The following is a 9,743-nucleotide window of genomic DNA, read 5'->3' as shown; positions in this document are numbered from 1 at the left end:
ATCAAGCCTCAAAACTCATAGGAAAAATCCTAGATTTTCAAAGGTATTAAAAGAGAATTTAATCGATAATTTAGTTGGCTTGCCTGACAGAGGTGTCCGGCGCCATCACGACCCGTAGTGGATTTTGGCTCTGATACCATGTTGTCACGACCCAAAATCCACTACGGGTCGTGATGGCGCCAGACACCTCTGTCAGGCAAGCCAACTAAATTATCGATTAAATTCTCTTTTAATACCTTTGAAAATCTAGGATTTTTCCTTCCATTTTTCATAAATAAACAGAAATCACTATTTCAATTCAAGTTAAGTAATAAATAATTAGTACACATCTTTCGAAAACCATCCCAGAACCCGGTGTCACACGTGCATGAGCATCTATTGATAAGGAAAATTAAATACAACATCTGTTCGAAATACAATGGACAGAGAATAAATATAAAAAAATGCTAAAGGAACTACACTAGCTGCGGGTCGCCTCGAACAATGCAGCTCACCTAGTCCCAGAGTCATCCACGCTGCTACGCCCAGTAGGTCGCTAGAGTTACTTATACCTGTGCAACAAAAATGCACAGAAGTGTAGTATGAGTACATAATCAACGTGTACTCAATGAATATCCCGCCTAATCTCGAAGAAGTAGAGACGAGATGGTCAACTTGACTCTTACTAACGGTCCAGTAATAATATACTAAAATGTGAGAAAATCATGGATTTATATAGCATGCTCTAATTCACAAAGTTGTAAAACAGTTAAACACCTTTTAACAATTAACAAAGGATTTTCAAGATTTACTTTTCTTCATTTTATCAACTTATCCCAAGCCATGAAAGGCAATATCATCATTTAAAGTTTCTCATGCATCAATATATATATAAATATCATGCGCAAATCATACCGAGGCTACGGCCCGATCCAACAGAAAAGAAATGTACACTTGCCGAGCATCGACGGCGCGCCTATAGATGCATCTATTACCCCGCTCGCGAATCATACATGCGACGCGGTCAACATAAAGAGATACATGCTGAATCAATCAAATAAAAATTTATCAAAACATATCAATTCCTCTTTTAACAAATTTTAAGAAGTAAAGCTTAATCCCTTTTGAAAATTTATTTACCAATTCTACGTGATATAAGCAATTCGAGCTATCATAGGGTTTGCAACTAATCCAAGTATTCATGCTTTTGGGTCCTAACTACCCGGACAATAGCATAATAGTAGCTACGCACGGACTCTCGTCACCTCGTACGTACATAGCCCCCACAAATAGGAGCACATAACCAATTAATTCACCTATAGTGACATTTCCCTCTCACAAGGTTAGAAAGGAGACTCACCTCGCTCCGAAGATCCATAACCGGCATTTCACGCCCTTCCGAAGACTCCAATTGATGCAGCACGCTCCAAGACTAGCCAACGGTTAAATCCATTAATATATGCTCAAATATTCATTACAAACTAATTTATAGCAATTCCTAACTCCGATCGAAAAGTTGACCAAAATGCCCTCGGGCCCACGTGCCCGGAATCCGAAATTTTTCGAAGATAAAGATTATCCATGACCTTATGAACTCAAATATACAATTTGCTCCTAATTCCATGCTCAATTTCGTGATCATAATTCAAGAACACTAATTTTCTAGGTCTTCCCTCAAACCCCAAGTTTTTCTACAATTTTCATGCCCAAATCCATGTATAAACCTTGTATTTAACTCAAAGCTAGCATGAATTACTTACCTCATAACAAGTGACGAAAATGGCGCCCCAAAGCTGCTCCCCATCGACTCTAATGGAAGAAAAATGGGGTTGAAATGAACTCAACCCCGAATTTTAAAGACCTCACTGCTCTAGTCATTTCCGCACTTGCGTACCCTGGACCGCTTCTGCGATTCCGCAGGTGCGGTCACCAGGCCGCTTCTGCGGTCCACCCTGGCCACCCCAGCTTCCGCTTCTGCGCTTCCTTTTTCCGCAGGTGCGGTCCCGCATCTGCGGCTCCCTGACCGCATCTGCGGTCCCAGCACCCCTCACCAAAATCCGCATCTGGGGTCTTCATGGCCGCTTCTGCGGCTCCGCACCTGCGGCCAAATCTTCGCAGGTGCGGAAATACCAGATATCAGTTGCCTCAGCTTTTCTTCAACTCCAAATTCGATCCGTTAACCACCCGGAATCCACCTGAGGCCCCCGGGACCTCAACCAAACCTACCAACCAATCCCAAAACACGTTACGGACTTGCCCGAGGCCTCAAATCACATCAAACAACGCTAACACCATGAATTACACCCCGATTCAAGCTTTATGAACTTTAGAACTTCCAACTTCTATTTCCGATGTTTAAACCTATCAAATCACGTCCGATTGACTCAAATTTTGCGCACAAGTCTTATTTGACATTACGAACCTACTGCAACTTCCGGAATCAGATTCCGACCCCTATATCAAAAAGTCCACCTCCGGTCAAACTTCTCAAAAACCTTCAAATTTCTATCTTTAGCCAAATGGCTCCAAAACGACCTACAGACCTCCGAATTCACTTCCGATTGCGCCCCCAATTCTAGAATCACCATACGGAGCTATTCACAGTCTCGGAATCCCAAACGGGCATCGATAACACTAAAATGCACTTCAAGCCAAACTTATGAAATTTCTTCTAAAATACTAACTTCCACAATAGGCGCAAAAACACTCCCGAGTTATCCAATACCCGAACCGGGCATACGCCCAAGTCCGAAATCATCATACGAACCTGCTGGAACCTTCAGATCCTGATTCCGAGGTCGTTTACTCAAAATTCCAATCCTAGTTCATTCTTCAACTTTAAGCTTCTGAAATGAGAATTCTCTTTCTAAATCAACTCTGAACTTCCCGGAACTTAATTCCGACCACGCGTACAAGTCATAATACCTGAAATGAAGCTGCTCATGGCCTCAGGCTGCTGAACGGAGCGCTAGAACTCAAAACGACAGGTCGGGTCGTTACACACGACCTCCTTATTATGTTAAGAACCTTAGTCTCACCCCAAAAGTACATGTTATAATATTCCCAACTTGTCGACTTTCGACGGAACTTATTTTCTTTAGTTCGTTTAGCTTCTAAGCTTTGCAACCATCTTCATACTTGTTATTCATGATATTAAATATTTGTAAGCTCCACGGTAACATGATTAAATTATTTTATGTACTTTCAAAGATGATCCCATTTCTATTCTTACGTCGATTGACTTACGACATACTCTTACATACGAAAATATGAGGTGTAACAGCCTGAATATTTTGTCAAACTTTATCAAGCCTCTATAAAAAGAAAAAAAATAAAGTTGAGACTCACTTGACCTTTCAAAATGATGTTGAGGTAGTCCAATAAGCATGATAAAGTTAAAGCAAACCTTGGATATAAAGATGATGATTTTGAAGGCCTTACAAATATTGCTAATTTAGAAACGGAGAAATTTTTGAGCATCATAACGGAAGATTTATTATTGGGAAATAAAAATTATAAGAATAGTTGTTCTATTTATTTTATGAAATTTATATTTTGGATAAAACTTTTTCTGGTGTCAGTATTTAATTTCGTAAGTGTAGTTTCATATGTTCTTATGTTACTTATACAATAACAACAACAACAACACAGTGTATTCCCACAAGTAGAATTTGTTGATGGAAGGATATATGCAGCCTTACCCCTACGCTGGAAGGGCAGAGAGACTGCTTCTGATAGCCCCCCAGTTAAAGAAAAGATAGAAGAAGCACAATATTACTTATGATGTATTTTTTTCTTTATGAAGAATGTGAAAAAATTTCAGTCTTCATGTGTCCGTATGAATAATATAAAATAAATATGTATTCTGGATAGTGTTATGATGCACACTATATTAAAAGATAAGAGATATTTCTCTTGTTTGAAGATGAAAGAAGCCAATATTATAACCAATATATGATATTATAAAATTAATTGAGGGCTCTGAAAGAGCGCCAGTATTACTAGTCGGAGGAACTATATTGGCTATTGATAATGAATTATATTATAGTAGGTCTCAAAGAAACTTGTTGAGTTTCAAAAATATTCGCAAAGGAAAGGTTGATTACCTTTATATTACTACAATACAATATAAAAAAAAAAAGTATGTGCTAAAGCTTCCCGCATATTTTTCTGGGTTATACTACACAAATATTGGTATAGTTGAATCATATGCCATAGTAAACGAGGGGTTTACTAATAATTTTATTATTTGACTTGACCGGTTGGACCATCTCGGTTATAATATGATGCACAAAATAATTAAGAATTCGCATGATCATTCATTGAAGAACCAGAAGATTCTTCAAACTAACTAATTCTCTTATGTTGCATGTTTTCAAGACAAACTGATTATGAGAACATCAACAGTTAAAGTAGGGGTTGAATCCCTTGCAATTTTGGAACGTGTATATATATATATATATATATATATATATATATATATATATATGTATGTGTGTGTGGACCATTAAGATATTATATATTTTTGATAGATGCATCTACAAGATGGTCACATATGTACTTGTTGTCAATCCAAAATTTGGCATTTGCGAGGTTGTTGGCCGCATTGATACGACTAAAAGCACAATTTTTAAATTATGCAATTAAGTCAATTTGTCTTAATAATGCCAACGAATTTACATCTCATTCCTTTAATGATTATTGTATATCAACTGAAATAATATTTGAATATTTGATTGCTCATGTTCATACTCAAAATGGTCTTGCGGAATCATTAATTAAACGCATCCAATTAACTTCTAGACCAATATTTATGAGAACAAAACTTCCTATCTCAGTATGAGGTCATGCTATTTTGCATGCAACAACTCTTGCATGGATCAGGCCCACAAATTATCACAAAGTTCCACATTACAATTGAATTTTGATTAAGAGCCAAATATTTTTCATCTTCGAATATTTGGGTATGCAGTATATGTTCCAATTACTCCACCACAACACACAAAGATGAAACTTAAAAAAGGTTGGTGATATATATTGCGTATGAATCCCCTTCTACTATAAAATATTTGGAACTTTTTACTAGAGATATATTTACGGCAAAATTTGCTAATTACCATTTTGATGAATCAGCATTACCCAACATTATGGGAGAAAATATGTAACTGAAAAAAGACAAAGACTGTAATGCATTATCACTATTTCATTTAGATCCCTGAACAAATTAGTGTGAAGATGAGGTTCAAAAGATAATTTACTTACAAATATTATAAATTAAAACAATTGGCAGATGCATTCACTGACCTACCAAGGGTAACTAAGTCACATATTCCAACTACAAATGCTCCTATTCAAATTGATGTCTTGGTTAGACAATCTATAAATACAAATAAGTCCAAGCCACGCTTGAAACATGGTAGACCACTGGGTTCTAAAGATAAAAATCCTCGAAATAGAAAAAAACAAATGATTGGGCTATAATATGAAGGCAATTGCTTAAAAAGAGCCTCATGACATAACAAATGATAAGACCTCATAGGAGGTTCAGGTACCTAAAAATAATAAGAATGAAGAGATATCAATAAGTTATGTCTCTACGGGAAACAAATGAAACCAAAAGGATATTATTTTCGATAATGTTTTGCTTATAATGTTGTTTGTTGAAATAATGCATCAAGATAAGGATTTTGAACCAAAATCTATCGATGAACGTAAACATAGAAATAATCGGCCAAAATAGAAAGACGCTATTTAGGTAGAATTGACTTCACTTGGAGGTTGATACTTAGAGCTATCCATATGGGCTTGGCCCGTTGGACCGGCCCAACCCAACCCGTGATTTGATAGGGTTGGGCTAAAAAATTTGGACCCCATTTAAAAATAAGATTTTTAAGCCTGGCCCAAATAAGTCTTGGCCCATAGGGCTTGATCAAGGCTGGGCTGGGCCGTCCTCTGGGCTAATAAACATATTTAATTAAAAATATAAAAAATATAGGCAACTAAAAATAACAAGAGGAGTAGTCCAATCTCAAACTAGTACAATATCTTTATGTGAATCTAAATCTTTTTTGTCCTTCAAATTTTAGTTATTTCTTAATGTTTAACTAATTAACATTGCATATAATTATAGATATAAATGAAAATGAAGATATTAAGACATCTTTATTTTACAAGAGGATTCAAATGTGCTTGATGATGATGATGATTTGTTTGTGTTGGTTATACTATGAGCACTTTGAAAATATTTTTGAGTAATTTGTTTTAAGTATTGACTTTTAATAAATGAAATATTGTTCTCCTTTTTTGAGTTTTATAGAAATCTATTATAACAATGTCAAAAACTATTAAGTTTTGCAGAAGCTTTCTATCCAACACGTATGTGTGTGTATGTATGTATGTATGTATATATATATATATATATATATATATATATATATATATATATATATATATATTATATTTTACGTTAAAACTTAAATTTTAAAAATATAAAAAATAATTTTTAAAAATGGTGGGTCGGCCCGTGGGGGCCAGTGACCCATGTAGGGCTAGGGCGGACTGACCATTTTAAGGCCCAACGAAATAGTGGGCCAGCCCATGAAATGCCAAAGCCCGCATGAGCCGGGCTAGGTAGGGCCGGGCCAACCTGTACTGATAGCTCTATTGATGCTAGAGAACGTTTGCTAGCATTAATATTAGATAATTTAAGATCCCAGATATATAATATAAATCGATTTTTTATCTTTTTCTTTGCAAGACTTGAGGTGTTCTACCAAGGAGCCAAGTCTGTCCTATAATTTGTGAAGGTGGTATCATGTACTATGGCCCCATAATTCATATTTAGTAAACTAGCTTTAGTGTATGTGCGTTGCACGTGAACATTGTGTGTATTAATAGAATAATATATGAATATAAAATAATATGAATTATTGTGTAATATTGATGTCAATATATAAATATAAAATAATATAACTACGTTAGTATTGAGATATTTTCCCAAACGTAAATCATCTTTTAACGCAAAGTATTAACCAACATAATCTTTTATCCTAAAAAAAATGAACTGGACAGTGAAAAGAATAAGACTTAAGTGGAAAATAATTACTTCCAAAATCCTATAAAAGACATCAAAAACAAAAGTAAACGAACAAACTAAAACCAAACGAAAAAACTAAGTCAATTTGTTACAATAAATATTACTATAAAACTAAAANTATATAACTTATATTTACCTATTTTTAGTAGCTTTAAAGTAGTGCTAATCTACGGAAAATTTTTAGTACAAATATGAGTACTTAATTTCTACGTTTTGAATGATAAAAAAAATATAGTTTACTACAACTTTAATAGTAATGTGCTCGAGATAAGGAAACCTATATAAAAAAAAATTTAATTGCATTTAGAATCCTAAATATAAAGATTCTCTACATAATTCACCTATGTAAAATTTTAATAATCAGAATTAAAGTTGATTTCAATGTCCCAGATATTAGGAAAATATTAAATGATCATTCTTACATATTAGGAAAATATTAAATGATTATTCTTACATATTAGGAAAATATTTAAATTACTATTTTATCCAATGTGAACTCTATTTTTAAAGGGTAAAAAAGGCGAACGACATTTCGCTAAGGGCCTTCGTGCTTTTAATATAGTACTAGTTTTTAGAGTACGCGCGTTGCGCGTGTGCCTCGTCTCAATAAATAATTTTTTTGAAAATTATATTGAAAAATATTTTTAAGTTATAAAAAATATAAGTTCCTAAAATTAATGAATGTCTATCTTAGCTAACTCAATAAATGGAAGAAAACAGGTCTCATAGATGTCCTCAATCATCATGCAATATATTCAATTTCACAAGCTATCACGTTTCTTCTTTAGTTTCAGCAAAAACAAATGGTTTGAAGATTTTAGAATTTCACTAAAAATATTTTCAGAAAACTATTCCCAAGTTCATTCGAGAAGACACATACGATGTTAACTATACTTTTATTTTAGTTTTTTAAAAATTTGTCAAAAAACACAAACTGAAAATATCTTTTGATCTTTTAGAGATTTGGGAATGAAGAGGCTGATCCTATAACTCATGAAAAATTTAATAAATGACAATGTAAAGTGTAAAAGTTAATTAATGGTGAGTTACTATTTCACAATAAAATAGATAAATAATGAAACTTATTTAAAATACATTTTATTTTCTACTATTTTATCTTTATTTCTTCAAGTTAGTACCTTTTCCAAATCTGAATCTTAATATTGTACTGAGAATTTTGTCAACTTGAAAAATAATTCTATTTATATGATGAATTTAGAAAATAATAGAATCCGATTCTTTTTCTATTATGGTATTTTAAAGATTTAATTATTTGTTCTTAATATTAAAGAAAATAGTTTTTTTTTCTGACTCAAATTTTTAAGATTAACTGTAATAATTATTTTATCAACTAACAATTCTCTTTTGAAGGCTAAGAAAAATGATAAATGTGTCTTAGGGTTCTTGTGTTATGGGTAAGACAACAAACATGTAAAAGTGAATGCGCTATTTCATATTAGCTGTTTTAAATAGTTAAAATTGTATTGTTAATTTGATTCCTTTAATTATGTTCATTAATCAACTATTATGACAAAAATGAGTGTGTCTTTATTTTAGGACTCTTATATTACATATATTGCTATAATTTTTATATATGCTTCCTTATTTAATAGTATAAGTATTACTTATCATTTAGTGATTATTACATCCCTCAATTTGATTTATATATTTAATGTAAGTAGTAGAACGCTAGTGTTCTTTTTTATGTGTTTATTCGAATAAAATGGTAAAATTTAAATCGATTAAAGTTTTAAATTTTATGACTTGTTACATAGTTCAAACAAAAAAGAGTGTAATAATAGTTGATTGTCCTAAAAATTAGAAAAATAATTAAATGACTATTCTGTCTAGTGTAAAATAGATTATTTTTATAAGCGAAAAATATTTCATTAAGGTTATTTGTGCCTTTTTAATGTAGTATAAATATAGATATAGATTGATTCAAGTGTGCATTTTACCAACTTGACTCTTGATAATATATTATAACTCAAGATGACGAATGTTGTTCTCATTTAGTTAGCTCAATAAAGAAAGAAATAATCCCTAAAAGTCCTCAGACATCTTATTGTAATTTCTAAAAACTTCTATAGGAATATCTTATAAAAATTATTATAATTTTATGACCTAATACTAAAATAAGCAAACATCAAAATACTTTAATCAATAAAGGTTTCCCCGATAAAATAAATTAAAATTGAATTTCTCGTTTTTTTTGAGAAAGAAGAGGTTGACACTATAGCTAATTAAGAATTTACCGATAAATAACTTAATATATGAAATACATAGCGAGTTGTTATTTATTGAAACAAATATATGATATTAAATGCTAACTCATTTACGATATTTTTGTCTTTTGCTATTTAATCTTTATTGCTTCAAATTTGCATATTTATCAATTTGACTCTCAATACTATACTTTAACTAATTTTGTTCTATTTTTTATTTCCTTCACCGCTAATGATCTCGCTATCGAAATAAATTTATGTCCTACTTAAAATAATTGTACTTATATGTCAAATTCAAAAAATAATTAAATTAAATTCTTTTACTAATAGGTTAATTTAAATACTTAATTATTTTTTCTTAACCTTGAAGGAGATAGTTTAGTTTTTATTGATTCAAATTTTTCATATTAGCTCATCTGTAGTATTAATAATTTAATTTTAAT

This window comes from Nicotiana attenuata, unplaced genomic scaffold, assembly GCF_001879085.1.
Source record: "Nicotiana attenuata strain UT unplaced genomic scaffold, NIATTr2, whole genome shotgun sequence".
NCBI classification, from domain to species: Eukaryota; Viridiplantae; Streptophyta; class Magnoliopsida; order Solanales; family Solanaceae; genus Nicotiana; species Nicotiana attenuata.
The sequence above is the reverse complement of the archived record's forward strand: the minus strand, read 5'-3'. Positions refer to the sequence as shown.